This window comes from Taeniopygia guttata, chromosome 18 (genome assembly GCF_048771995.1).
Source record: "Taeniopygia guttata chromosome 18, bTaeGut7.mat, whole genome shotgun sequence".
Lineage (NCBI taxonomy): Eukaryota > Metazoa > Chordata > Aves > Passeriformes > Estrildidae > Taeniopygia > Taeniopygia guttata.
Window position 1 is genome coordinate 427,876 of NC_133043.1, and position 27,559 is coordinate 455,434.

A 27,559-nucleotide genomic window follows, 5' to 3' on the forward strand; every position below is an offset into this window, starting at 1 on the left:
CTAAAAAAGTTTTAGCTTTTAGGTAAAACTTAAGCTTAAAACCATCAGTGACAATGTCACCGCTCCAGAAAGAATTAAACACTCCTGTTGTGTTTTCTCACTTGGATTTTTTGCTGCACATTAAAACCATTTGCATGTGTTTGAGGTGTAATTAATTAGGTAGTGCCTGGAAGCCTCACATGCTCCAAGCCTGGCAGGTTTCCCTCCATGGGCATTTTCATGGCACGGGACTGGTTTGGATGGTGGTGGGTGCTCAGCAGGAGCCTGCCCAGCATTTTTACAGGGGATTTTATCTTCTCTAAAGGCTCGTGGAGTTTTGCTGACACCCAGCTCATCATCCAAGGGATTGCCTGTGACCTGAGCATTTGGGATCCTGCTGCTCTGCCCCCGGCACAGGAAGGACATGGAGAGAGTCCAGAGCAGGCACAGAGGTGATCAGAGGGATGGAGATCCTCTCCTGTGAGGGATTGCTCAGCCTGGAGAAGGCTCCTGGGTGATTTTATTGCAGCATTCCAGGGCCTAAAGGGGCTCCAGGAGAGCTGGAGAGGGACTGGGGACTAGAGATGGAGGGACAGGACACAGGGAATGCTCCCACTGCCAGAGGGCAGGGATGGATGGGATACTGGGAAGGAATTCCTGGCTGGGAGGGTGAGCAGGCCCTGGCACAGGTACCCAGAGCAGCTGTGGCTGCCCCTGGATCCCTGGCAGTGTCCAAGGCCAGGCTGGACAGGGCTGGGAGCAGCCTGGGACAGTGGAAGTGGCCCTGCCATGGCAGGGGGTGAAACAAGACCACCTTTCATGTCCCTCCCAACCCAAACCATGCAGTGGTTATCTCCAGCAGCGCTGTGAGAGCCCACGAGTTACCCAGAAAGGAGCCCTGCACTGTGTGATCTGTGCCAAAAACCACCCACATTCCACCCCAGCCCCTGCCTGCCCCCAGCACGAGACACACTCAGTTCCAACGGGGGAGATTCTGTCTCTGATAGGAGATGACCACATTCCTTCCTTGAAATTTGTCTCCTCCATGTATCAAAAAACATGAACAAATAGCCATAATCTGCCCTGGGGAGCAGAGCAGGCTGCTTTTCTTTTTCTTGGCTGGCTCAGTTCGTGCTGGAGTTGTGGGACTTTTCATCTGTGCACTCGGAGGAGCGGAGTAAAAGTAGGATGATAAATTGTGGAAAAAGAACTCACTGGCTTTCCTCAGAACCTCTGGCCTGCAGCTCCTCCTCTCGCTGTACTCCTTCCAGCACCCCAGAATTCCCTGCCTCCATGCGTGTTATGGCACCTTTGGGATGTGTTAGTCATGAGAATGAAGCTACTGGTGCTTTGCAGGAATATTTTAACTCTGGCTCTCGCAGGAGAGCTCTGACACAGCCCTGCTGGCGGCACTGCCGGGGAGCGCTCGCTCGCTGATGCCTCCTGAGATTCCAGCCTGCTCCAAAAAAATAAAAAAAAAGGGGAAACGGCCAATTTTTATTTCCTCAGGTATGCTGGAGGTCCTTCTGCTGTTCTTTGGTGGTGGTGGTGGTGAGGGCTTTGGGGTGTGGGGTAGAGGTGGGATAGAGGCAGGAGTGGTGGCTCAGAGGGGAGCTTTGTCCTTGCTCCTCTGAGCAGCATCACCAGAGCCTGGGGGGAATTTGCTTCTCTCTCCCTATCTCGAGCCCATGAGTGCTGTTTCCTGCCCTGGGAAAATCCACATTTATCCTTCCAGCCTGGGGAGCCTCCTTGGCACTGGATGCTCCATGGGATTCCTGTCCCCGGGCCGAGCAAAGGCAGCTGCAGGAGCTTGGAGCAAACTCTCCTCTAATGGTGCCCTGTGTGCCCAGAGCCACCTGGGCTTGGGCTCAGCCTAAATTCGCTTTCTTTGGGCTCATTTGGATCTCAGAACTCGTCTGTAATTGCAGATAATTCACTTCTCCTCGCAGGGCAGCTGATAAGTGGGGGCTTCCCTGACTTTATGGACATTTGCCCCTGGGGGCAGGATCCTGTCAGGCTCTTTTCATCTCAAACAGGCCAATCTGGAGCCATTTCAGCAAATATTCCAAAAACTGAGGGCAAACCCAACCCTCTGACTGTCTGCTTTTGCATAAAAATGTAGAATTCCTGGTTTATCCCAGCAGGAAACTTTCCCTGGTTATTTTAGGCCCAGCTCAGTAACAAGCAATGACTGGTCCAAAATTATCTGATATTATTATAAAATATTTTCCACCTGGCTTTTTATCAAGCAGTTTATCAGCAGAAGGTGAGGAAGACATAAAACCTCAAAGGATTTAAATTAAAATATTCAGGTATTATAGATATATTCAGACCTTTCATACTAAGAGTAATTTGTTAATGTTTGCCACATAACCACATGCATATTATAGATATGATGGAAAAAAGGAGACAAAAATGGTGTGAAGCAAAACTTTTCCAGCCTGTCCACATTAAATAGTCTCACACTGAAGAGGCTGTGACACAGAGAGCAAGCTTTTAAATATTTCTCTCCTTCAGACAGAGATCTGGGGGACAAAAATACATTAAAACAGCAAAATGCAGTGGTTAGAAAAGGTTTTGTTGAATGAAATGTCGTTTTTTGGTTTTGCCCTTAGGGAACAATAAGAAAATTTCTCTTTCTGAGCCTAGCTCCTTCTGAAACGAGCTCCAGGAGTGGTCACAACCTGCCATAAAAATGCCATGTGCAAGAGAATATATTTAATATCGGGCAAGCAGAATGGAACGATATGATCTGTTTGGGGTTTGAAGGTAAATGTTTAGACTTTTTTTTCCTTTGAATCTCTCTGGGATAGATTCTGGTTGGCTCAGTGGGAAATGAAATCACGGAGGATTTATGCCATTAATGACAGGCTATGATGTCAAAGACATTTGGCCCGTGGCCATAACCTTTTGTGTGGCTCTGGTTGACTCTTATAAATAAACAGCCCAGCTCAGCTGCTGCCTGCAGAGGAGTGCCCAGCACTTGGGAGCCCTGAAAAGCAGCACTTAAAAAAAAAAAAAATTGAGGTAAAAGATCGAGGGGAAGGAGCTTTCTCCCCTCAGCATCTCTGGGCTCTGCAGCAGGGCCTGGGTAATTTTTAAAGCAGCAGCACCGAAACTGATCTGACTTTCTGAAACTCTGCTGGCTCCTGTTGATTTGTAATGAATCAAAAACCCAGACACGTGGTCAATAGTGTCCACCAGCATGGGGTTTGCTCCTTCTGTCCTGTTTGTGGTATAGAAAAGCAGAATTTGCTGGGTTTTAGAGTCACTCCAGAGGCACCTGAGCTTAGCATAGGTGGGAGTGGTGCCAGGGCAGTGCCCAGGCAGGAGAGGTGCAAATCCCACTGCAGAGGGACAGGGAATTCCTGACACCCGTGCTCCAAACCTGTCCCCTGAGGCACCCACAGCCGTAATTCCCATCACACCTGGGCACACCATGCCCAGGACTTGCCTGCAGCCATCTCAGCTCCCTGCTGTTATTGCTGGGGTCATTTTCCTCTTCCCACAGAGCTGTTTTCCTTTGGGGTTTTGCCCCTGGGGGTTGTGTTGCTGATGGTTCTCCAGGTGCCAGTCCTTCAGCCGGGTCACTGATAGATTGCCACCCGTTTGAATGCCACCCTGGAAGGATGCAGGGCCTTTGGTGACCACAATTAGCAGCATCCTGGTGGTCAGGGGGTCTGTGAAGGTCTGAGCTGAGCTCTGTGCCCTGCAGGGTTTTGGTTCCTAAAGCCCTGGTGGTTGCAGCAGATCCCAGCTGTGCTGTGGGATCCAGCTCCAGCCCAGCCCTGGGGTTTGGAGGAGCACCTGGCAGGACTGTGCAGCTCCCAGGGCCAGAGGGGCGGCCTGAAAGTGCCTCAGGGCTGCTGGGACAGCTCTGCACAAAGCCAGGCAGCCAGAGGGGCAAGAACAGCCTGAAGGGTTGTGCCAGAGCTGAGCCACAGCCACTGCCTCCAGGACTTCAAACATTTTCCCTTCTCCCCTTTCTTCCACTGAACAAAGCAAAGAAAAACATCAGGAAGGCAGAAAATGCTTTTTTTTGGGTCTGTGCATCCTCAGGAGTAGCCAAAATTCAATCCCTCTGTCACCTGCGGGCTGCAAACCTCCCCAGGGATACCCACAGAGCCATGGAATGGTTTGGGATGGAAGGGACCTTAAAGCTCATCCAGTAAAATGCATCCCCCTGATGTAGGATCTGGTTTTTTTTTCTTTGGGGTGGAACTTACCATTCAAGTGCACCCCCCTGATTTAGGATCTTACCATTCAAGTGCACCCCCCTGATTTAGGATCTTACCATTCAAGTGCACCCCCCTGATTTAGGATCTGTTTTTTTCCCTTTGGATTGAAAGGGACCTTAATGCTCATCCAATAACGTGCATCCCCCTGATTTAGGATCTGTTTTTTCCCTTTGGGATGGAAGGACCTTAAAGCTCATTCATTCAAGTGCATCCCCCTGATTTAGGATCTGTTTTTTCCCCTTTTCCTTCTCTCCTGGTACCTCTTTTCCATCCCTTTCTTGTCTCTGACCACACTCAGCTGGACTCTGAGTCTTTAATGTCATGGAGTGACTTTGGCACAACTCCAGGCTCTGTCTGGGGCTCAGAGGGCTCCAAACCAAGAGCCTGGACCAGGAATGGGTCAGGTCCCTTTGTCCTGGCCAGGAGCACACTGCCCTGCCAGGTGTCCTATTAACATTCTGCTCTTAATTAGCTGACACCCCTAATTAGCACCAATGTGCAAAACGTAGCAGAATATTGAGCAGAAAACATCTCGATTTGGGCAGGCTTATACCCTGTGAATATTATTTCCCTTTAATTTCATATCCCTTCATCAGAAACATCTTCTCCCCCAGGAGTGGAGCCTCCTGGGCAGGGTTGCAGGGCAGAATAAGAAAAGAACTATAACCCATGCTGTAAACCATTTATTAATATTAAATAAGCCCCTGCCTTCTTTCAACACAAATAAAATATTACTGCTCTCCAAGATGAAATATGCTGAAATGGAGCAAAGATTTCTATTTTTCCAAAACAAACAGTCTTCAAGTGAGGTCTTTTTGCAATTATTTTAGAGATCTTTTTGTGGATTGGATGGGGGCCTAAAAATAATGTAGATTTGAAGCTCTGACAGTACCAATAATTACAGTGCTGTAACTCAGCTCAAGCACCCCACTTTCCTCTGGCTATCAGGGCTCCCTTTTTCTCCTTGATGTTTGGAGCATTTTAATGTATTCTGTTTGAACATTTAAACCTCAATCACCAGCTCCTCTGGAAAAAACCACTCTTGTATTTTTAGGACTGGAAAAGGACAGAGGGAACTTGTTTCTCCCTATTAAAGCTGTAATAAGTGTCTCTACTAATCAAGGGGGGAGGGACGGGAAGAAAGGGAATAATGTGTCAGTTTTAGTGATCCAATTGCGTCACAAAACAAGAATGTGAAGAGTGAAACACAACCACCAAACTGTGGAGCTGCTCTGACATCTGACAGCCCTGGAGGTGCCAGAGCTGCTCTGTGCTGGGGCAGGTGGATGCAAGGTCCCAGCTCAGCCCAGCCACCACCTCCAGCCTGGCAGAGCCACTCCTGGTCCCTTTCTGCACCTGAACCAGCCCTCAGCAGGATCCATGACCGACCCTGATGCTCTCTGCAGCAGAACTTCCAGAGAAGCTGTGGCTGCCCCATCCCTGGAATGTCCAAGGCTGTCGAAATCTGAGGTATTGATGATTCTGAGATTGTAGAAAGTCTCTGTCTGTCAGCCCCACTGCCAAAGCAGAAGCCATAATTGGTCTGTGCTGTTTCAAGGTTGTTTATTCTGTTTATCTCTAACATGTTCTGCTGCCCTGCCGCAGCTCTGTCCTGCAGGGCAGCGTGTGGGGCTCTGCCCTCAGTGGGATGGTACAAACATTAAATACCAGAAACTACCTGTGCTGGATTTACAATAACGTGCCAATATCTGTCACCTACATTGGACAGTGTGTCCCCAGCATAAACCAACAGAAAAATGCCAACACCACAGTGAAACATGGAGGGCATGAAGAAGGAGAAAAAGGACAAGGCACACCCAATTTCCTCCATCGTGTCCCCTTTGGACCCCTCATCTAGAATCCTAAAATTTTACCTTTGCACCCGTGCCACACTTAATTATTACTGATATCAAACACTCAGAGCTGGTAATTCATCCTGTAAGATTGAAAACTCTTTTCCATGGCCAGAGATCACAGACAGTGTCTCTCAGGGCTCTGTCCAGGGGGGTTCCTGACCCCTGCCAGGGTCCCAGACCTGCCAGGGCAGCCAGAGGGAAGCCCTGGACTCCCACATCAGGCCAGGTTTGGAGCACCCTGAGATAGTGGAAGGTGTCCCAGGGGTGGGATTGGATGGGCTTTAAGGTCCTTTCCAGCCCAAACTGCTCCATGATTCTGTGGTTTCAATGTGTGATCTTATGTCCCATCCCTCCCTGCCAGTGGGAGATGGAATTTCATGTGCCAGGGAAGCAGAAGGGAGGAGCCAGGACTGCTTGCTGCACCTTTGGTCGCACTTCAGCGTTGCTCCAGAAGAAATTAAGATGTAATCTTGGTAGTTTGATTAATTTGGGATTAATTTTTGGGGATGTTTTGAGGCTCATTTAATGAGAGGCTTATCCTGAGACAGGAGGGACGAGGCATTGGTGAATGCAAGGGAACGTTGGATTATTTCCACTGCTCTGTGCCACAGATTGGAAGGGGAAAATAAATACCCTGGTAGCTGAGATAATCCTGGTGGAACAATCCTGTAATATCTGCTGAAAGCTGCGTGCATGACTGGACTGGGGACTTCCAAATGGGAACATTTCCAGTGTCTCGCCTCTGATTTAAATTCCCTTAATTCTACCCTTGAAGTTCCTAGTCCTTTACACTTAAAAAGGCAGAAATGCTTATTATTTGTGCTTGGGAGAGGAGAAAAGATGTTTGAATCTCAAAATGTGCTTTTTTTTCCTTTTTATTTTTTTCAGAAAAATGTAATTGCACACAAACCCCTCTAAACAATTCTCCTCGGCTGCCTGAAGAGTCCCTTGGCTGAATTGTAAATCATTATAAAGCGCACCAAAAAAAAAAAAATAGCAAGATCAGGGCATAAATGAGGTTTGGAGCTGTCTAGTCTGGGGTTCTGTGAGGTAATTAAATGAAGGAGACTTTCTGATCTATAGGAGGGTCAATGTGGCAGGGCAGTGCTTTGAACCATGGGCTCATTAAGGCACAATTGCCTTCTTTGCTGCCCGGATTGTTTATAACAGAGGCTTATTTTGGAGCAGTCAATAACTGGAGAGCATAAATCACAGGGCAGAAGGAGTTATTCCCACTTCATGGGCCAGAACCTCGGCTGGTATAAATCCCTGCTGCCCCAGTGAAGTCACCTCAGTGCTTTATTTACACAATCCCAAAGTCTGCTCATGCTGCTCCCATTGGATTGGGATTGTTTTCATTCTGTGGGCACTGATTTTCATGGATGAGATGAAGGTGAGGCTCATTGGGGTAGGTAAAAATTAGTTTTGTCAAGTCTGAATGGTTCTCTCCCTGCCCCCTTCATTTTATTACAAAAGGAGTTACCCTGTGAATTCTTGCTCAGAACCATTTGCCTGAATCCCTCTGTGGTCACTTGGAACATTCCCCTTTCCTAAATATTTCTGTTGGGCTTTGGATGATTTAATTGTGGTGGTTCTAGATTTTAATCAAATTCAGAAAGGACATCCAGGGGCTCAGCACTGGCAGGGCAGGGATGGCAGTGCACCCCATGTCCATCAATCTTCAGAGGGATGTGCCCAGCAATTTTGGGAATGTCTAAGTCTGGATTTCCATGTGATTTCAGCGCCAGGGCACCAGCTCTGCTCCTTGGGGACCTTCCTATTCCCCTGTGTAGGGTTGGGTTCAGCCAGATCACCATCAGATGGATCTCCAAAATCTCCTTCAAAGCTGGAGCTAAATCTCTGTAAATGTTCTCTGAATCTCCAAAAACTTCCTCAAAAGCTGAAGGTCAGCTCCAGAGCTGAAGATTTTTGTTCATCACCTGAGTGATGGGTTGGTGATGGATGTGCCCAGCAATTTTGGGAATGTCGAAGTCTGGTTTTCCATGTGATTGCAGCACCAAGGTTCTGACTCTGCTCCTTGGGGACCTTTCTGTTCCCCTTCCAGATCACAGACAGATGGATTCCCAAAAACCTCCTTCAAAGCTGCAAATAAATCTCCATAAATCTCCTTGAAAACTGAAGAGGAATCTCCAAAAACCTCCTCCAAAGCTGAAGATCACCACCTGAGTGATGGGCTGGTGTTGAATGTGCCTGGAAAACCTTCTCCCACAGCCAAGGTGAGCCCAAAATCTGCTTTAAAGCCCTGCTTTAAACCCCTGCACCACCACTGTCAAACATCCCCTGCCCCAAGCACTGAGCCAGCCCAGCTTTGCTCCCCTCAGTCCCACCCCATCCTTTAACCAAACCTCATTACCAGCAGCTAATTAAACAAAAGCTCTTTGCAGCGTTGTTCCCATGCTGACTGGGAGCAGAGCTGGCAGTGTGAAGTCATTTTTGTGCCCTGTGTCATCACGCTGATGTCAGGGCTGCTGTCAGCACTGTCAGGGTGGTGTTTATGAAGCTGGAGGTCGATATTAAATACTGGATTTAGGATCCATTGGCACAGCTGCAGCTCGGACTGCCTTTGACCTTCTTTGGCTGACAGGGAGCCAGAGGGGTTTTTCCATGGCATTAAGTTAAAGGAGTTTCCACTGCCCAGCTTTCTCCTCTCCCTCCACTGTATCACAGTCCCAACTCTCACTGGGAATGATAAAAAAAGATTTCTCAGAGGAAATAATAAAAATTTATTGAAGAAATCTCCAGAGAACAAAACATCAAACCAGCAAAGAGACAGAACACGAGGAAACAGCCAAGGAATAATGTGAAAAATTGATGAGCAGAGCTGCAGATACTGGAAAACAATAAACAAGCAGAATCTACCTAACCAGGGATGATTGTAATGTTATTTCTCTGGGTTGAAAACACTGAGTTTTACATCCATCCGGGATTTTGGCACTCACACAATGGTGTGTCCAGGCATTTCAGCTCTCTGCTGTTCTCTTTGAGACACACAAAAATTATGTCCACTGGTTTTTCCATGAAAAATTACCGTCGTTTTATTCCAAGCTGTTTCACAAATCAAAGCTGTCACTGCAGCGAGGGTGAAACATTCGCCGGCTCTCATCGCTGTCCTCCTCCCCCTGCTCTCAGGGGAGGGAAGAACATATGTGTTTGAGAACAAATAATCATCACTGCCTGTATTAAATACCATTCTCTGGCAGAATAAACCTGTACCTGTGAGGCAAAGCAGAGGGGAGAGGATCTGCAGGAGCAGGGACCTGCCTATCAGACAAATATTTGTATCCCAAGCCCAGGAGGTTTCTCCTCCTTCCCCTCTGCTTCTCCTCCAGCCCTCTGTCCCTCTTCCAAACTCAGCTCTCGGGCTGGGCAGGGCAGATTTTATCCCCACTGTGTGTAAGATGGCACCTAAACTTCATCTCAAGTGATGCTCCTGGCTGCTGCCACATGATAAAACCTCCAGAAATGCTGATTTGGTTCTCTGAGCAAATTGAAGCCTGGGAATTTCCCTGCTGATGATTTACAAACACACACCCCCACCTCATCCCTATAAATTTGGCTGTCTTCACCATCTGTAAATCCACCACCTTCACCAATCTATCCTTTTCCCACCACCTCCCTCCAACTCTCCCAAGCAGTTTGGAAGCCTCAGGCCTCCAGCATTTCTTCCTGAACCCACAATGGCACTTTTCTCTGAATGTCCTCTTAACCTCGAGATCTTCCTTATGCTCCTAATCTTCCCCAAACCATCATTTCTTATCCAAAGCTGCTTAAGCACTTTGGGGAGGAACGTTCATTTCCAGGCAATACGTGCCCAACCTTGGCCCAGGGCTGCTTTGCAAGTGGAGCTGCCCATAATCCGGAATAAAATTAAACTTTAATCACCGTGTTCTGAGGGGAAGATTTGTCACTGCCCAGCAAACAGGGATCTTAATGAAGACGTTGGTCCTTGCAGGGCACAAATCCATTCCCATCCTCTGGTTTAAAGGGATGTGCAGCTGTGTGCAGGAATGGGGGATTTTCCCCCTCTGAAGCAGCATGGTGCTGTCAAGAGAGGTTGATATATTGATATATAAGCACTGGAAACCCTTAAAAATGGATGTATAAGTACATATATCTGTCTGAATTCCATTAAATCAGCAGGACATGGAGGGTTCACCTCAGTGCCAGGAGCTGCTGCAGGGCAGCCTCATCCCTGCTTGTACAAATCGACCTGCAGATGAATTAAATCTCCTTTTCCTGCTGTGACACCGTGACAGGGTTAGAAATCAACCCAGGTCTCCTGAGCCACCGCCCCTGAGCACGAACCACAAGGATTCTTTCACCCTCTCCATTTCTCAACTGCTGGTAATTACACTTAGAAAAGCTCTGGGAGCCAAAACAAACAAGGGAGACGTTTCCAGTGAGCTTTCAGTTTGTCGTGAGTCCTTCCAAGAGGGTTTTGTGCACGAGGCGGTGCAGAAAGCTCTCAAGTTGCTGAGCCCTCTCCTCGTGCCTCCGTGCCGAGCGCGTTTGCGTCCGAGCTGACATCGCCCTCCTTGGACGGGACGTTTCCTCCCTCTCACATGATGGGAAAAACAAATTCCACGCTGACCCAGGACCCAGCCAGCGTGATCTGGATTGGTTTCAAAGGACAACGAATTTGGTCACTCAGGACCTGCCTCAGAACTGACTGGAAGCAATTTTATTATTTTTTTTTTTATTATTTCCCGTCGTACAACGAAGCGTGACCTCATGGGCAGAGCACTCTTGGGTAATGTACAGTCCCTGTCCACAGATTTACTATTAATTATATTTAATTTTAAATACAAGCAGAAAAAAAAAAAAAGGCATTATTGGATTTTTCAATGCTACGTGATTTTTTCACGGATGTGAAAAATCCAGGACCTCCTTGCTCTGCACTGAGTGACTGGAATGTGCTTATCACAGTGAATCTGTTGGAGAAAATCATCTGTATTGCCTTTTTTTCCCTTGAAGCCCGTTCATCCATGACCTCACAGAGCTTCCCAAGAGTTGGCTGAAGTCTGGGCACCTGTAATTAGTGATAAAATCTCACCTGGCACTGCATTTCACCATCGGCACAAGTTGTCCGGGAGATATCGTTCAAGGGAAACCTGTGGGAATGTTTCAACCCTGTCATTGACTTTTCTTCCCAAGCTTTGTCATGAATTCCCCCTGCCCCAGGCGGGCTGGATTAGTGGGGACAGCTGAGCTAAGCTCTGCCACAAATGCCTGTGTCCATCTGGGTGTCCCTGTCCCACCACTGCTGACTCTCCCAGGGTCTGTAAAACCATGGAGATGTCAAAGTGACACACGGTGATGTTTTCCAATGAACATTAAAAATTAAGGAAGCTCCAGCCCATGGGAGCACGGCACAGTGGGAGACACCCATTTGCCTTTCCATTCCCTCTCTTCAAACCTCACAGATTTCTTGGAATAAAGGATCTAATCTAGGAATAAAATATTCCCTCTCACTCTCCAAACTGGAACTCTGCAGGGTGAAAGTCACTGCAGAATTCCTTTGAAGAGACATCAACTTCCAAGCAAGTGATTTTTTATGACTTTGGGCCAACAGCACAGGTAAAAGTGCAGGAGTTTCTGCTTGGCTTTGAGACCAGTGAATTCATTCAGATAATTGGGATTTAAACCTAGAATTCCCTCTGGAAAAGAGCAGTGGCTTTGGGACACCCCTAAGGGAAAATCTGACTGCAGGGTTTGGTGCTCAGTGTCCAGTGGGTGTCAACCCCAGCTCACCAGGGAGCTGTAACTGCAGATCACGTGAAGTGGCAGAAAGTCCATATGGAACTGGCTTAGGGATGAATTCACACTTCTGGGACAGAACCTAGACAGGCTGACACCCAGTATCTGTGCAGCCATGTAAGCCCAGCCTACAGATGGTGTTTTATCTTGGAAATTCCCACCTGGAGAAGTGTGGAGGTGACTGAGACCCCAGGGTGTACAAACCTGAGCACACCCTGACCCACCCAGCCCCTTTGGGGAGCAGGTAGAGCTGGATCTCAGCCCAAGCCTGGGGACACACACGTCAAAACTCCAGGCTCCCTCTGCTGAAGTCAGCTGGCAAACTGATGCTTAGTGCTGGCCAAACCTGGTTTTAGCTGCCTCTCTGGATGGATGAGGTAGAGCTGCTATAAAATGAACACTGATCCACTCAAATTTATGTTTTGAAGCTAAATTGAGCAGATGATTTTATGATCTGACTACAGCCCAGTCCAACCCACATGAAGAGAAGGCTGGAGCACCAATCAAACATCTCTTGGCCAACATGGCACTGCTATCAGGGGAGATTTCCAGCAACCTCTGCCACGAGTTGCAAGATGTTTCTGAGAAGCAAAGGGAGTTTGAAATGACATGACATTTAATTTCTTAAGGCAGTAATTGCCTATTTCCTTACCAAAATTAGAAACAGCAAAGGCTTTGTAAAGCCCTCCCTCCAGCAACATCTATTGTGATTCAGATTCTTTTCTTTAGGGCTGAGGAGGCATCGATCCCTTTTCCAAGAGAAGCCTGGGATGGGCTGATACCCGCTGAGCTGAGCTCAAATTCAGTGCCAGGGGGGCAGTGCCAGCTCGGAGCTGGTGCAGGAGCCCGGTGAACGAGCCTGCAAGGGAATGACTGAAGCAGCTACAAGGGATAAGTTTCACCTCCTCACTTCCCAAGGAGAAAACAACTTTGCTCGCCATTTGAGTCCTCCTGGAAGCTTCTCTGCTTCAAAACTAACAGATGGGAATGGGTTTTCTTGTGGGGTTTGTTGTGTTTCCACACTCAAGCTGAAGGTGAGAAATAGCTGGTTCAAATATGAGTATTTGTGGGGATATAGAGAGAGAATTGTGGAATTGTTTAGGTGGGGAGGGACTTTAAAGGTTATCCAGTTGCACAGGGACACCTTCCACCATCCCAGGTGGCTCCAAGCCCCATCCAACCTGGCCTTGGACACTTGGGATGGGGCCTCCATTTGTGGGATGGACATGACTTGTGGCTAAAGTTTTAATTAGCACAATTATCCTTTGACGAATGAGTGTTACTGAGCTGAACTTCAATTGCGTCTCCCTTCAACCCCTTTTAGCCACATGCCTCAGCTACAAATATTTGCAAAACACCTCAGAAACTCCTAGAAATGGTTGTACCCCAGTTAATGAGAAATTCCAGAGTCCTGCATCAAATCATGCTTGGAATGCAAACTAAAACTGCCGGGCAGGGCAAACGAGGGATCTTCGTTCTCACACGTGGTTCACGGAGTGCTCTGGGCTCCAGGGATCCTGCTCTACCTTCCGAGGCATCAGAAGGACATGAAATTATCTTGCCCCAAGCAAGGATTGTGGAACCTTCCAGTGCCTGCAGCACAAACCTGCATAAACACCAGGAGACAAAATTAACTGGGATAAAGACAGGAGCTGCAGACCCCACTGACAGCAGTGGACACAGGAATAAATCTTCTGTCTTCCTCTGAATGGGATCACCAGAGCAGTTCTTGGAGGAAAGTGTTTCTACTACTGAAAATACCACAACAGAGTTAATTCCAGGGTATTTCTGGTGGGTGGTGGCTGAAACCAGTGGCAGCTTTAAGATGAGGTGAAAATTAAAGTATCACACTGAGTGTGACAATATGGTTACATCCTTTTATCCTGCTGTTAGACCACCAGTATCCCACCCTTTAAACAAATTTCCTTCAAACACTATTTTTCCTTTTAACATTTTTTTTTTTTCTCTCACACTTCTGTACCCTTCTGATCTCATTTCTTCAGGTCATTTTAAAGTTTATATCTTTCTCTTTTTGCCTTTTGTGGCCACTCCAAATTGGGAAAATTGTGATTAGGGCTGAATATACAAGAAGGAAGATTATCCCTGTGGTCTCACAGCTTTGCTAAGGACACTGTGCACATGAAGAATTCCTGTAATTCTGGGATCTGGCATCACTCCAGGAGGTGAATCCCCTTTGGTGGCTGTCAGATATTGCTGCACATTGCATTCAAAAGCTGTTTCAAGCAGAATACAGGGGAAAATGAGCAAATACCTCCTCGTGGAGCACCTGGAATTCTGAGTGTCCCATCTCCCCTCTCCAGCAGACACCTGTCTTTTCAAACCAAGACACCCTGGTGGATGCCAGAGCAAAGGGAGAATCACCCAGCAATTGTGCTGTGAGCAGGGAGCAGTGTTTGGGATAAAGGTTTCCCGGGATGAGATCATCAGGGCTCTTTGGGGAACGCCTCGTCGTGCCCACAGGAGTTCTGTGGCAAGAAAAAAAGAAATCAGCATTCTTCAAGGAAAAGTGCTAAAAGATTTTTACCAACTGACTGCTGACAAACCAGTGGAACATCTGAGTATTTGTCTCTTGGTTTTGCAGCTCTATCAAGACCAGCAAAACCACAGCAAGGGTTGGACTTGCTTTGCCCCGCTGCCTTTTGAGCCATTTGGTGTTTTCTGAATTCCTCCCTCTCTCATTTGTCATTTCTGCTGTGACTTCCCAGCAGGCAGCAGACACAAGGTACACGCTGAGTGATCATCCTGTTGGGTTTTCCACATCTGACACTCAAAAATAAAAATACATGGAGGGGAAAGAACCGTTTGCTGTGAGTGATAACGGCTCTGCCCGTGGTTCCACCAGGACATCGCTGACGTGGGGACGCTGGGGACACAGGGGAACAGGAGGTGTGGTGGCCATGGAAGCAAAAGGATGGGATGTGGAAAACCAGTGGCAGGGCAGGAGCAGGGCACAAGGCTCTGTGAATCAGCCTGGGGCTGCCAGGCTGTCCTGGCAAACCCGGGATTGGTTTAAAGTTCCCCTCAACTGATTTATGGGCTGGATGCAGAGCTATAAATCCTGCACTCATTCTGCCTTGGGACTCTCAGGGAAATCCAGCTGAGCTTTGTCCTGCTTTTCCACATAAATACAAAAGCCTCAACCCAAATTCTGCCAAATCAGGGGGAATGTGCCAAAGCAGAGTATTTTTAACTGTCTTCCCCTGTTTTGTGGCTTTTGGGGTGGGCATAAGCAATAAATAAAGGAATACAGACAGTGTTCTGTGAACTCTGGGCATGACCTTTTCCATGAGGTGAAGTTATTGTGTGAGGCTTTCCTGTCTGAATGGGAAGGGACAGCACAATAAATGATCCCTCAGCAGATACTCAATCACGAGGGTAGGGACTAATTTCAAGGTCCAGCCAAACTGAAATTGCTGCCGAGCCCCAGCTGGGTGTGAGGCATCCCTTGGATTGGGAGGGCAGCAGCAGCCCAGAACAAGGCAGTCACTAGAAAAGGCTAAAAAACCTCATTTATTTAACACCAGGGGATAAGCAACCTCTAGATAGAAAGACACTGAGTGATTTACTGCCCTTAAAATCTTTTTTGTCTTAAAAGTATCTTTTTTTTTCCTCCTAAATAAAAGTCTCTCATAAATAAACACAGCTTGGATAAGGCCCTTTACTGTACAGCAGCGTCAGAAAGCAGAGCACCACGGGCAGGGAAAAAAGCTCAGGCTTGCTGAGGTGATGGGGATAAACGTCTGCAAATGGGCAAACAGGGTGATTTCTCCCCAAAACTCGGGATGCAGAGCCTGGATGATGCTGGAGAAGCCTGGGTAGTGCTGGGGTTGGTGGCAGCTGGAACATCTGCACCGTGCGGTGTTTGGGTGGAGAGGGAGGGAAGGAGGATGGCAATCAGCTCTTCCTGGGAGGGGAAGAGCAAGAAAAGCAGTGTTTGTCAATGGGAAAAAAATGAAGAGCAGTGTTTGTCAATGGGAAAAACGAAAAGAAAAGCCCAATTCCAGCTGTCAGATAAGCGAAGGGAGCGCTAACGCTGGTGTCTCACCCTTCCTGCCCTGCCCTGCCCTCTGCAAACGGAACATCGCCTCTGCTGCCCGCCCTGCCCCGCTCTTATCGCTGCCATCACAGCCAGCACCGAGCAGTTCCTGTTGTTAAATCACCAAAACGGGGATAGTGACAACGACAGCAGCGCTCTCCATCCTGGGCACGATGGCGCCCATCCTTCCCAAGGAGCGGGGAGCGTGTCCAGTGAGGTTTGGAAGGGTTTGGTGGTGGGGAAAAGGGACCAGGCGTTGGATTTATGGGGTTTTTTGACTTCAAAATGTTAAAAACTCTCAAACTGAGAGGTGTTTTGAAAACTTTTATTCTATTTTCAGTCTTATGTGAAAAGTGAGACAATACAGATGTTATAATTCACACTATCACAATCAGAAGCTGACTATTTTTGAGTTGCAATACATCATAAGGGTTTCTTGGCTTATTCATTTTTGCTACATTATGTTGTAAATGCTTTAAAGCCAATCTAAAATTACCCCTGGTGGGTCCTACTCCAATGCATTTTCACAGTTCTATTTCCCCAAAGTATCCAGTCTTATTTGCGAGGCCATCCTTTGAAACTTGTTTCTAGCTCCATTTCTCTCTCACCAATGTCTGCCTAATTCTATGTATTTCTAAGTCAGCATTTCTTATCTCAAGGTTTGCATAGAGATGCACACTGTGTGAGCCTTCTGTCAGGCCTTGAGAATTCTCTACAAATCCATTTCTCTCATTTCCCCCCTCTCTTGAACGGAAAAAAATCTTTGATGGTCCTGTTCATCGTTTGTTGTGCACAGTGAATACACAAGGTACTGTGACTAACAGGGAATCTTCTCCCCCAGTGGGGTTTAGAGTCCACATCCTTCCCCTTTCCACTGCAGGATAAATTCCTGCTGAACCAGGCAGAAAGCAGCACCTCCTGCCCTGCAGGGTATTTGTGTGCAAACAGATCTGGCTGTCCCTTTTCACTGGAAATAAATACTGAGATAATGTCACACTCACCCTGCAGTCCAGGCAGGTCTGTAAAGTTATCATCGGGCTCGTTCATTCCAAGGAATTTTTCTCTATTCCCAATTCAGGGAAGTTTAAGGTGACAGGTGAACTTTCACTTAGCTTGGTCCCTTTGCTCCACTGACAGCTTGTGGAGCCCAGGCTTTGAGCCTGGAATATCCTCTGGAGATGCATTTTATCACCTTGCTCCGAGGTGATAAAAAGGTCTCCTCACTCCTGCGGGAATTTCTCTCTGCTATTAAATGGGTCCATCTAATTTCTTGCTGTAATTTTATAATCAGTTGCTTCCAGGTGCTGGTTCCAGCTGCAGCCATCAGAACAGAGCAAAGCATTCCAGGACCAGCCTCTCCTCCCACTTCTGTCCCACTCTGCTCCCCTGTCTGTGCATTATCCTGCACTTGGCTTATTTTGTGATTTATTTTTTTAACACAGAATGCACTGGATAAATAAAAGTTGAAACAAAGTGACTGTGTATTAATGCTCCTGGTTCTGAATTGCCCTTTGTGTCAGGAATATCAGAAGTTGATGGGACAAGCTCTATAAATCCTCCTTCATGTCTGAGGAACATCAAAAGTGAGGGAACAAACCCAGCAAAACCCTGATGGATTCTGCACCAGTCACTGTGCTGGGCACGGGATTCTCTTACAACAAAACCCTCAATCTTCAACTTAGAAATAAAACAAATGTAAAGAAAAGGCCCCAAGTGTGGCTGGAAGAGGAGTGCTTTAAAGTTTTAAAGCCAGGGAGTTTTGTCCTTCTTCTCTCTGCTCCAGACACACACCAGAGCAGGACAGGCTGCCAACATTAATATTATTGTTGGAAAGAGATTGATCCTGGAAAGTGAGTACATGAAAGAGGAAGAGAAACAAGGGATTGTTAGCTAAGGTCACTTTGAGGTCTGGCACACATGACCTGAAAAAGCCCAAAAACTTTGGATGCAATCCCCCCAAAGGAGGAATTGATGGTGATTACGCAGTTCCAAGAGCGCCCGGGGTAACGGAACAGTCGGAAATGGGATAAAAGAAGGGTTGGGTACCCACAAACAAGACTCTCTGCGTGTTGGGAAGGCTTTGACAGCAGCCAGAAGCACTTTTAGGTGAGCCCACAGCAACCAGCAGCCTGCCAAGGGTATGACCAGCCTGGAGAGTCTGGGAGTGCTGCGAGTGGCCGGGCCCCTGCGGCCGGGCACCGACTCCGCTCTCCCACCACTTCCTTCCCTCGCCGCCAACGGAACAGCAAAACAGAAAAAAACAAATAAAAACGGGGTGTCTGCCTAGGCCAAATCCACATGCACTTCCCCAAAGGCCTTTATTAGAAAGGCTGGAGCACGTAGGGCTGAGGCTATCGGGGAATCAAGGACATTCCCTCCACTTTCCATTACGACACTGGGATTGAATGGAGGCTGGGACACCAGGAGCGGTGGCTTGCTCCAGCCCTGCCCATTTTCCCCTGGGACTGGGGAACTTGCTGTGCTCTCTTATTGTTTTAGAGTGCTCTAATAAACCAGTTATCAGGTCCAGGATGGAAGTTTTCCTTAGCTAAGCTTAGCTGAGCCAAAAAACTGAGGGGTTTAAACATTGCTCTGTGTTCCCTCCGCTTTGGGGATGTTATACACAGCTCTGGATAGGGAATGTGGAAATTCAGCCTGCTAAAATATCCACTCGATCAGCAACAGGTACTTCTGCTAATAAGTGCAGAGTCCGTGCCTGGAAAAAGCACAAAATGGGAATAAATTCACAGACTCCTGCAGGGCTGAGTTCTACACAGTGGGCAAGAAACCACTCTCCATTGAAATATTTTCCTGCACTTTCTCCCTTTGTACAAGGTCCCGAGGCTAATTAACACCTGGCAACACCTCGAGAAAGATGAAACCTCACTCATCACGCTGCTCTTGACATGCAGTTAAAGGATCAGGGACACAAGAGGCTTTTTTGGTGTCTCATATCCCACAGACACAGAGTGCCTGTAAATTGAGAATGGGCTCAGCTTTAATCAGCTTGCTTGGCTCCCAGGCAGGCTTAATGAGGCAAGCCCAGCCTATCTGGGCCGGGATCAGACTGCTCCCAACTGCTCCTCTCTGGCTTTGCTGGAGCCTCCTTGGATTTGGAGCAGTGTGGGAAATAAACCACAATTAAAATTCACATGAGGACATGAAGAAAGGGAGGAAGAGATGAAACACTAATTAAGCTTTATTAGTATTTTATTTTCTGTGAGTAAAAATAGCTTTAACAATGCTATGACTGTAAATATGAATTTGCTTGAAAGGTAATCACCAGTGCTTTCACTGAGGGGATGGGTGGTGGTCTCTGCTTTGCCTCCACTTATTTATTTACACAACATTCCTGTTTCTTCCTCCAGAATCCCAGCTGCTGATGGCCCTCACAGGGACAGATCCAAAAGGACACCAAGCTGCACAGAGAGGGCCAGCAGAGTTTTGGATGAGTGCTCTGCTGGTGGCTTTGGTGCCACTGCCACGCTGACCAACCCCACCAGGTGTCCACTGTTAGCTGAGGAATTCAGGTGGACAAATTTTGGCTGCACATTCCTGGGAGAAGCAGGACCAATTGGAGCTGGCAAAAGCAGCCTTTAGATAAACACTGAAACATTTGCAGTGGAAATGGAAGAGCCTCTCTTTTAATTAGCTCCTGGTGTGTGTTTGACAGCAAAGAAGTTGTCAGGCTGCTGTAGCAGACCTTGTGTTTCAGGTTGAGGGGAATCACCTCCAACCTGAAAGAAAAATATCCACAGCAGTGCAGGATGCTTCAAATTCCCTGGAAGAAAGTTCCTCTTTATCTTCTCTGGCATTAATTCATGGAGCATTTCCTAATCCCAGACAACCTGGAGCACTGGGAAATGCAGGGTTTCGAGACAGGGAATGGGTAAATGCTCAAAGAGAGAAAGAAAAGACGCTTTTCCCATTTCCCCCCTCAAACTTTATTTGTTAAACCAAGCTTACAACAATCTGAATTTTATTTACTCCCCAAATATAAGTAGAAAGACACCCAGCCACACAAACCAGCTGATATCATTGACATTTTTTGGGGTTCATCTGCCATGAAGATCTCCTGTGACTGCTTTCCCAATTCCTGTTAACACAACCTCCTAATGCTGATTATTTTCACACTTGTGCAGACAGCAGCTCCCAGAACCAATAATCACAAACCCACCCCTCAACACACTCAGTGCTGGACTTCCCAGCCTGGCACTGCTTTTCAAACCCTAAACAATCAGCTGAGCTCATTTGCACATTTTACCAACCTAATTAGCCCTGGCTATGATGAAGATCATGAAGATTTTTGTTCTGGCTAATAATAGTTGTACTTTATCTTGCTTTGCCTTTTAACTAAGCATGTCCTAATTGTGTATTTACATTTGCTGGCATGTGCAAAACATTTTAAGTAGCTGGGCAAAGCAGCTAATTAGGATTGTACATTCTGTGCTTGCGTGGCTTGGTGGAGGCAGCTTATCAAACATTGTGCACATTATTCATTAATTCAGAAATAGGAATTGTTCACGAGGGCCCTGGATTAGTGAAACTTGTGTCCAACAGACAGGATCCCTTGTCCAATCTTCTTTATCAAATCCTACAGAGTTTTGCTGATTAATGATTTGCAACCACATCTGGGATGTATTTCTGCAGAAGGTTTTGTTTTCTGCTTGCTCAGCTCCCATTCCCAAGCAGAATCAGGAATTCTCCCCTCAGACTCGATGTGTTGTTTTTCCTTTGTTCTTCCTCTCTCTCCCTTGGAAGACGGAATTGTGACGTCAACAAATGCGTAGCAAAATAATCAATAAAAAAATGTTCTGTATAGAAATGGCTGGGTTTCTTCTTCAAGCACATTAAGTGAGATTTCTGCATAGAACACAGGCAAAAAACGTGGATTTAAATGCAAATACTGGCCAGGAGCAGCCTCAGATTGCAGGTTTCTCCCTGGAGGCCTCAGCAGATCGTTCTCAGTTAGGCAGGAGTGTGCTGGGGATAAGAGGAGCTTTATTTCCTCGCCATGAGGATGAGGAGGATGCACTAAAACCCACAGCCTGTTCTCTGCCAGCTGCTGGCTTTGGCACCAGGGAGGCTCCACAGGAGAAGGGTCAGGTTTGGATCAGGGACATTCTGAGGTGTTTTGAAGATTTTCTGGAAGCAGAGATGCTGGGAGATGGGGTTGCTGCTGCACAGACAAATATTTTAGGAAGAAATTACTGAAATATTAATTATTAATACTAAATTATTATACGAATATAATATTAATCATTAATACTAAATTCCCCACCTGTTGGGGTGGGGAGGCCCTGGAACAGATTCCCAGAGCAGCTGTGGCTGCCCCTGGATCCCTGGCAGTGTCCAAGGCCAGGCTGGACTTTGGGGCTTGGAGCCACCTGGGACAGCTGAAGATGTCCCTGCCCATGGTCTCTTCAGCAATTTTATAATTCTGTGTTATTCTTTTATGTCCTTTTCTTTTTAATTTTCTCTTTTCCCTTCCCACGATCTCTATTAAATTAGTGAAACTTGTGTCCAGCAGAGAGGACTCCTTATCAAATCTTTTTTAATCAAATCATACAGAATTCCAGAGGTTCCATCCTGACTACAGCCTTTATTTCATTAAATTCACCTTGTCCCCCTGATGAACACCAACCCTCAGAGCATAACAAGAAGCAAAAACCAGGCCCTGGGCTGCTGCAGGCCTGGCAACTCCACTACTAATAAAATCTAGCAGGCCCATTAATAAAAATGCAATTAGCTCCTCTAATTAACCTGCCGAGGAACCTTCTGTCTTTTCCTGGAAAACATGGAGACAGGTGTTCACTAGACAGGCAGTGATGAACTCTGTTTTCAGTGCCATATCTGACTTTGTTTTTCCTTTCAGGTGGATCCAAAATTAACCAATCTACAAGAAATCGAGACGTGCTGCTCCTCGGTAATTTGCAAGAAATTACTGATATAATTAGAGAGGACATAAATACATCTTTATATCTAGAAATAAGCGTAATTGTTTTCAAATTTGTCTCCCAGTGCACACAATGGGGCCTGAACTACCCACCACAGTGGCATGAAGGAAATAAATAAAATTGCCTCAAAGCCTCAAATCCTTTTTTTTTTTTTTAATTTAATACATTTTTGCCAGCTGAGGCTGAAGCTGGTGACACAAACATTAGAAAGGAACCTGTGAAATGGCACCTTCGAGGCCCAGATTTTGCCAGATAAGTGTTTTTGATAAGCCCCAAACCTCTGGGGCAGTGAAATGTGTTTATTGAGGATCCCACTTTTAGTGCTGCCGTGTTTTAAACTTATTGCAGGGCCTTGCAGGAGAAGCAATTACCTCTCCAATGTCTTCATCTGTAGGTGCTGATCAATGGCCAGAGTGTAAAAAAAGCTCTCCTGGCCAGCCCAGGTGGATGCAGAATGGTTTGTGGGAGGCCCCACTATCAGAGCAGCTCTAATCAACTTTTCCTGTCTTAATTGATCAGGCACAGCCATGCCCGAGTTCAGAGCAGCCTTTCCTAGAAGGGATTCCTGTAAATCAAATAAAGCAGAAATAAAAGCTGGGTTTCACCAAACAACCCTGGCAGGTGATGGGAGGTTCAGCTGAGAGAGGTCAGGAGTCAGGCCTCATTTAAAATCAAGATTAAATCTGAGATAAGGCTCAAGTTCAGAGGTTGAACAGGTTTTTTTTTTCCTTGTTTTTATGAGATTTTTTACTGAAAGTGTCGTTAAGAGCAAAACTAGACATGTTTTCTGCAAAATAAACCAGCCATTAACTGCAAGAAAGCAAAGCCAATAAATAAATGTGGTGTGTCTCCAAGCAAGGGTTTTTTCAGTGCTTCCAACCCAAAGAGAAATAAAGCTTGAGGAAATATATTTTCCCCTCAGCAAAAATTATCTCCAAACAACCTGGCAGCTTCTGGGAGCTATAAAATTCAATTACCATCTTTTGCTTTGTGTGTCGCACTTCAATTAAACAGAAAGCAGAGGGATTCTAGGAGTGTATTTAATATGAGATAATGTGCTGGATTTCAGGACTTTGGTTGGGATTCCATCTCAGGATGGTCTGTGACTTGTTTATGTCTTTGGGAATGGGAGGGGTGGGATTTATCCAGTGCATTTATCAATTGAAAAATTGATTAGAGATGCACTTGAGGACAAAAAGTAAAAACATGGAACAGTTTTTTCCTGCAAACTGCTCAGTCCATGCCTGGCACTGGAAGTCTTTTAGCAACGGGGTGAATTTAATCTTTGAGAATTTATCTTTTTATTTAGAATTTATTTTTGAATTTAATCTTTGGAAAGGGCTCTGAAACATTCACAGGACCACAAAATACTCCATGAGGAGCAAGGTTTTTGTGATGGAGAAGGGCTTGTTGGGAAAACCTTGTAGAGGTGCTACAGGAGAGCATTTTTAAAAATCCCGGCCCTGGAAAATCTGCCCCAGGAGAGGTGAGCCAGGAGCTTTTCCTCACAAGGGACAGGGAACGAGGCCCTGGTGGTTGTGGAACTCAGGGGAGTCCAGAGCTCTGTGTCTTCACCTGGACTTTGCTGAAGGTTTTAAGGAATTGCTCCCACTTCTCAAATTTGATTTCCTCTTCACCTGGACTTTGCTGATATATTAAAGGAATCATTCCCACTTCTCAAATTTGATTTTCTCTTCACCTGGACTTTGCTGATGTATTAAAGGAATCATTCCCACTTCTCAAATTTGATTTCCCGCCTTTCAGCCAGGACTGACCCAACCTCACAGAACCACTAAGGGTGGCAAACACCTCCAGGTTCATCAAATCCAAGCTGTGCCCCATCCCCACCGTGCCCAGCTGCCCTTCCCTGGCTCTCAGGAGGATTTGTGGAAATCACAGGATCTCTAATAAAAAAAAAAAGCTGTTAAAATTCCAGCTTTTCCAGGCAAAGGAGGATCTGCTCCTTCACCATCTGTGCAGCTGCTGGCAGGGTCAGATCCCCAACAACACCAAAGGAATTTCCCCGACCCCAAAAACACCCCAGGCAATGCCTTTATGAAGGACAGAGCTTCACAGTCCACCCCACTGATGGATGACAGAGGCATGAAAAGATTAATTTAGGTACCTTCCCTAAGTATCTTGAGCTTAGGTTTCCCCAGGCTGCCAAAATTTGACTGGAAATCTCATGGGGGTTAAAATGTTCACTCCTTCTGCCAGTTCAGCACTTCCAGTTTGAGCTGAGAATGGAAATTTAGTGTTGAAAAGGGAAAAAAATGATGGGATATGCCAGGAACTTCAAGGAGGTTTGGGTTTGAAAGTAATAAAGGATCCTGATTGGATGTATTTTTACATATATACATACATACATACATACATATATATATATATATATATATATATATATATATATATACACATATATGTGTATAGATGTATATGCATATGTATATGCATATATTTTTATTTATAATATTTATTATGTGATTTTATTTAGATTTTATTTATAATTCTATATGTTTATATTTATATTTTATAGGTATTTATATTTATATTTATATTTATATTTATACTTATATTTATATTTATATTTATATTTATATTTATATTTATATTTATATTTATATTTATATTTATATTTATTCTCTCATTCAAGCAGTTTCTTGGTTACAAACCAAACAGAAGCAGAAAGCAAAAAAAGGACCCCGAACCTTTAATGTGCCTTATGGTCAGGAGTAGCTGGAAAGAAAAAAAAACTTTCCTTCCCATGTTTCAGCTGCAAGTTTTTTTATTTATTAGAGATTATTTAAACCCTAAAAGTTTGAAAAGATGAGAATAGAAAACAATAGTGGCTGCATGTGTCGACTTTTCAGAAGAGACCAAAAAAACCAAAAAAGCTGAACTAAAAGAATGAAAAAATGCTTTGAGTATAAAGCAAAAGCCACCATAAATCATTGGACGTGCTAAATAAATCAGAGCGATGCTGATAAAGCTGCTTTGGCTGCTTCCAAACCCTTTTTGTAAGGTTTTTAAACTGCTGGTTACATCCCCTCTGTGATATGTGGTTGTGTAACTCATCAGGTGGGCCAAAAAAGGATCAATAAATAAATCTTTAAGAAACAGAAAAATGGGATTTGGCTCAAGGGATGAAGGAACCTGTGCAAGAAATTTCCACATTAAAAAACCATTGCTCTTTCTGGAGCGCAGGGTGAAGAAAGAGCTTGAAATGAAACAGACAATTCCATAATTTTCGGGGGGAAATACTTGTTATAAAACAGACAAGTTCACCAAAACATTAATCCTGAGATGAATTTAGAACAAAAGCCGCTCCTACCCAGCTCTGCTCTCAGCTGTGAGGTGGAGTGGGATGGGTTCAGGGGATTTTTGGGAGAGGTTTGGGCTCTCTCTTTCAGCACTGTGATCGTGGCTGTTGTGATCCACAGCTGGTTTTGGGTGGAATTCTTCTCCAGAAGCTCCAAAATTCTCCCTCTGAGCATGGAACCGGTTTTAAAAAAGAGGCAGGATGTCATTGTCCCCAAAGTTTTTGTGATGTCATTGGAAAATCAGGGAGCAGAGAGGATTTTCCTAAAATCAGTTCTCAAGAGAAACTTCCCAAAAGGGCAGCAGGGTCCTGGTGTTGGACCAGCCTGGTCTGGGATGGAGTCTGCCCAAAACTGGGAGCCAGCCAGAGCAACCTTTAGAGAGCAAAAATACTCACCCTGGGCTAGGTTTATTTATCTTTTTAGTCCTATTACCCCACTAGAATGGAAAGATTTCCCTCAAATACCAAAATATTCCTCAAAAAGAAGAAAATAAATAACAAAGCTGGAACATGACCACAAAAACACAAAACCCTGAATTTGTGTGCAGGTATAACCTGGCAGAATTTGGGTTGGTTTGTTGGTTGATCAGAGTCACTACCTGGCAAAAAGGTAATTTTTTTCCACGTTTCCCCACTCCCATCCCATTGATGCCTACAGCATGGTTATTTTCCCTATGGATTAAATTACTGGGGGAAAAAAGAACATGAAAGGCAGTGCTGGATAACTGGATTTTCCTGTGCCTGAAAGATTGTGCAGGTGAGGTCATCACACCAGCCCAGCACACCTTTTGGGTTTGGATCTTGGAAAAATGCCAAGCTTGGAACTGGGAGAGGGGAGAGAAGCAATCTCCAGTTCTTTTGGATTTTGTTCTTCCTCACCTCGTGTTTTGATGTCACTGGTGATCAATGTGAAGTTGGGTCCTGTAAGATCAGTATCAGACCAAACCCCAGGCCATGGATGCAGTCTGGGGATTCTCCGGGGTGGGAATCACAGAATTCCAGAATCACTGGGGTTGGAAAAGCCCTCCAAGGCCATCAGGTCCAAGCTGTGCCCAGTGCCCACCTTGTCCCCAGCCCAGAGCACTGAGTGCCACCTCCAGGCCTTGAGCACCTCCAGCCATGAGGACTCCAAACCTCCCCAAGCCCAAAGCCGTTCACAGACCTTCCTGAAATTTTATGTTTTTTGAGGTTTTGTTGAAAATTCAACCTTCAAAACACAAAATAATGAACATCCCTGGAAAAAATATCCGGCACATGTTGCATGTTTTGTCCCTGTTTCCCTCTGTGAGAGACCCCCATGACCAACAATCCTCATTTTATATCATTGGCTCTCTAATTTTGTGACCTCAGTTGTGCCAAATTGGAATTCTAAATACATCTTGAGGGCTGCAAAAAATCCCAGAGCATGAGACAGCCCTTGAGGGAAAAACATTCCCACTGTTGTTGGAGTTAGGGCAAAGTTACTGGGAAAGAGTTATGGGATGGGTCAGAGACAGAAAATGATGGCTGAAGGTGTCAAATCCATCTTCTGGTGCTAAATCCATCTTCCTGGTGCTCTATCCCCCTTCCTGTGCCTGTTTCTGGCTAATTTATACCTCTTTGGTCATAAAAACTGCCTTGGTTGCACAACTCTGGAAAAAAGTTTGTGGATGAGCAGCCAGATCTTTCTTTCTGTGCTTTATCTCCTTCTGTGCTAGAGGCTGGGAGTCTTAGTAATTAAAAATAGATCAAAACCTGATCGAAATGTTCCTAAAATTTGGATCTGGGTCATTCAAAAGGGAAAACAGGTAAAAGGTCTGGCTGCAACTCTGAACTTCCTCTGGTTTGGGTTTGTTTGGGTTCTGGGTTTGGTCCATCTCAATAAACAGAGCTGACAAGCAGAACTTGCTTAATTCATCATCATCTGAAAGTGGAATAAAGAAAAGAGATCTACTTCTGTTTGTTCAGAGGGTGCAGGTCTGAGATGAAGGAGAATAAAATACCTACAAGGGTGACTTTAAAAACAACAGGAGGTTCATCATCTGCCTTTCATCCAGCCCCAAAAGTGACCTAGACTGGGGAGAACACAAAGCTGTGTCAGAGTTTCTATGAGCTCATGACGCTTTGTGCAATCTGAATTACGTGTGAAATTGTTTCCCAGTGACCTAGGGAAGGCTCAGCATCCAGCAGCTCCCTGGAGACTCTTTCAAAGCGTCTCATTAGGATAATTTCCCCTACACTGGGCAGGACAGGGCTTCCAAAAGCAGCTCAGAGGCCCAAGGGTGAGCAGCCAGACCCTGATGCTGAGCTCAGGGCTGGATTTTGTGCTTTATTGCCCATCCTGGAGATGCTGGCAGTGCTGGAGTCACCAAACTCTGCTCTCTGTGGCTGCAAAC

The 27,559-nt window shown here is 45.8% G+C and overlaps 1 long non-coding RNA gene across 1 annotated transcript; it reads left to right on the plus strand.

The window, feature by feature from the left end:
• Positions 1 to 1,361: 1,361 nt before the first annotated feature.
• Positions 1,362 to 10,913, plus strand: LOC140685262 (uncharacterized). Its single transcript, XR_012058601.1, has 3 exons — positions 1,362 to 1,488; positions 2,595 to 2,748; positions 8,139 to 10,913. It is a non-coding gene; the product is annotated as an uncharacterized lncRNA (long non-coding RNA).
• Positions 10,914 to 27,559: the final 16,646 nt, after the last annotated feature.